Raw genomic sequence first — 3,473 nt, forward strand, 5'->3', positions numbered from 1 at the left:
ACAAGGGTCATGCAATCATACAGCAATATATCCCCTGGGGGAACTCAGGATGACCCCATAGTGGCATCCATTTAGCCATGAGACAAGTCAACTGTTTTCCAAATCGCCTTCCAGGCTGCTATTGTATCTCTCAATAAAAGTGAAGTTTTAATATCCTTGGGAAGCGAGGCCAAGTTGGAGTGTTGGCACGCCACTAAATTCCAAGGAGTCACTAGGTTTTGTTCCAGTTCTCTATTTGAGAAGTGGTCAGTATTGTGTATCCAATCCGAGATATGTCTCAGAAAGCAGGATAGATTGTATCCCCGTATGTTCTGGAATTTCACCCCCCCTCCAGTTTCTATAACATAAGCTTTGAAAGAGAGATACGAGGGCACCAACCAGACCACAAGAATGTGGTGAATGCTCTATTCAGAGAAGTAACATCAGTGTGTTTCAAAAGAATCAGGAGCATTTGGAGGGGGTAGAGCAATTTAGAAAAGCTCATCATTTTAATGAGCTGACATCTACCAAGGAGAGACAAGGGAAGCGAATGCCATCTCTGTAATTCTGATATTATTTTTGCTATGAGGGGTGGGTAATTTAGCTGGTATAGTGACCCAGGGAGCTTACAAATTTTCACCCCTAGGTAAGTAATATGTCGCTTAACAGCTGTTAGGGAGAAACTCGAGGCATTCCAGAAATGAAGGGGGGGTTCATGGAGTGCAGCTCCAGGATCTCACTTTTGGAAGAATTGATTCTATATCCCGAAAAAGACCCGAAAAGATGGAGGAACTCCATTAAGGGGCCTAGATGTCACTGAGGCGTAGCCATAAAGATCAAGAGTAGGGATGAGCGAACTCGAACTGTATAGTTCGGGTTCGTACCGAATTTTGGGGTGTCCGTGACACGGACCCGAACCCGGACATTTTCGTAAAAGTCCGGGTTCGGGTTCGGTGTTCGTCGCTTTCTTGGCGCTTTTGTGACGCTTTCTTGGCGCTTTTTGAAAGGCTGCAAAGCAGCCAATCAACAAGCGTCATACTACTTGCCCCAAGAGGCCGTCACAGCCATGCCTACTATTGGCATGGCTGTGATTGGCCAGAGCACCATGTGACCCAGCCTCTATTTAAGCTGGAGTCACATAGCGCCGCCCGTCACTCTGCTCTGATTAGCGTAGGGAGAGGTTGCGGATGCGACAGTAGGGCGAGATTAGGCAGATTAACTCCTCCAAAGGACTTCACTTGATTAATCGATCGATCTGCAGCTGTGCATCATTGAGCTGCTGAAATTCAAATGCTCACTCACTGTTTTTAGGCTGCCCAGACCGTTTGTCAGTCACTTTTTTCTGGGGTGATCGGCGGCCATTTTGTGTCTTGTGCGGTGCTGCGACCAAGTGCATCCAAGCTGCGACCAAGTGCATTTAACCCTCAATGGTGTGGTTGTTTTTTGGCTAAAGCCTACATCAGGGTGAAGCTGTCACACCAAGTGCATTTAACCAGCAATAGTCTGTTCATTTTTTTGGCCATATACTAAATCAGGGGCAAGCTGCGCCTGTCACCAAGTGCATTTAACCCTCAATGGTGTGGTTGTTTTTTGGCTAAAGCCTACATCAGGGTGAAGCTGTCACACCAAGTGCATTTAACCAGCAATAGTCTGTTCATTTTTTGGCCATATACTACATCAGGGGCAAGCTGCGCCCGTCACCAAGTGCATTTAACCCTCAGTAGTGTGGTGCGTCAAGCTGTGACACCAAGTGCATTTAACCAGCAATAGTCTGTTCATTTTTTGGCCATATACTAAATCAGGGGCAAGCTGCGCCCGTCACCAAGTGCATTTAACCAGCAATAGTGTGGTTATTTTTTGGCCATATCCCAGTCTAATTCTGTCACTAAATCCATACCGGTCACCCAGCGCCTAAATACTAGGCCTCAAATTTATATCCCGCTAAATCTCTCGTTACCGCTGTCCTGTTGTGGCTGGGAAAGTTATTTAGTGTCCGTCAAAGCACATTTTTTGTTCTGGGTTGAAGTACAATTCCCAATTTAGCAATTTCATAATTTAGTGGTTCCTGCTATATCAGAGCTATTTGAAATCTATCCCTAAAAGGGTATATAATATTCAAGGTGCACATTGGGTCATTCAGAATAACTTCACACACACCCGCTACTGTGTATTTCCAAGTCTAATTCTGTCACTATATCAAAAGATTTTGGAAGGCACACCGTCAAAAACAGGAGTATATACTCCAATTGGGAGGTGCTCAGTGGAGAGGCTGTTGATGCCAGTATATCTCATATTTGTTTATTGTAACCCAACAACTGACTGATGTGATATGTATATATTTCTGTATTAACTATAGGCCGTGATCAAGGTCAGATTGGACCGAAACGTTGGCCCTGTTCTTTATTTATACTACATTCAAGTTGGTGTTGTATAATACAATTAAATTCTTTATTGCTAAAAATAAGAGAGTGCCGTGGATTTATATATTATTTAATTCTGTCACTAAACCCATACCTGTCACCCAGCGCCTAAATACTAGGCCTCAAATTTATATCCTGCTAAATCTCTCGTTACCGCTGTCCTGTTGTGGCTGGGAAAGTTATTTAGTGTCCGTCAAAGCACATTTTTTGTTCTGGGTTAAAATACAATTCCCAATTTAGCAATTTCATAATTTAGTGGTTCCTGCTATATCAGAGCTATTTGAAATCTATCCCTAAAAGGGTATATAATATTCAAGGTGCACATTGGGTCATTCAGAATAACTTCACACACACCCGCTACTGTGTATTTCCAAGTCTAATTCTGTCACTAAACCCATACCTGTCACCCAGCGCCTAAATACTAGGCCTCAAATTTATATCCTGCTAAATCTCTCGTTACCGCTGTCCTGTTGTGGCTGGGAAAGTTATTTAGTGTCCGTCAAAGCACATTTTTTGTTCTGGGTTGAAATACAATTCCCAATTTAGCAATTTCATAATTTAGTGGTTCCTGCTATATCAGAGCTATTTGAAATCTATCCCTAAAAGGGTATATAATATTCAAGGTGCACATTGGGTCATTCAGAATAACTTCACACACACCCGCTACTGTGTATTTCCAAGTCTAATTCTGTCACTAAACCCATACCTGTCACCCAGCGCCTAAATACTAGGCCTCAAATTTATATCCTGCTAAATCTCTCGTTACCGCTGTCCTGTTGTGGCTGGGAAAGTTATTTAGTGTCCGTCAAAGCACATTTTTTGTTCTGGGTTGAAATACAATTCCCAATTTAGCAATTTCATAATTTAGTGGTTTCTGCTATATCAGAGCTATTTGAAATCTATCCCTAAAAGGGTATATAATATTCAAGGTGCACATTGGGTCATTCAGAATAACTTCACACACACCCGCTACTGTGTATTTCTAAGTCTAATTCTGTCACTAAACCCATACCTGTCACCCAGCGCCTAAATACTAGGCCTCAAATTTATATCCTGCTAAATCTCTCGTTAACG

Source organism: Bufo gargarizans, chromosome 3 (genome assembly GCF_014858855.1).
Source record: "Bufo gargarizans isolate SCDJY-AF-19 chromosome 3, ASM1485885v1, whole genome shotgun sequence".
Classification (NCBI taxonomy): domain Eukaryota; kingdom Metazoa; phylum Chordata; class Amphibia; order Anura; family Bufonidae; genus Bufo; species Bufo gargarizans.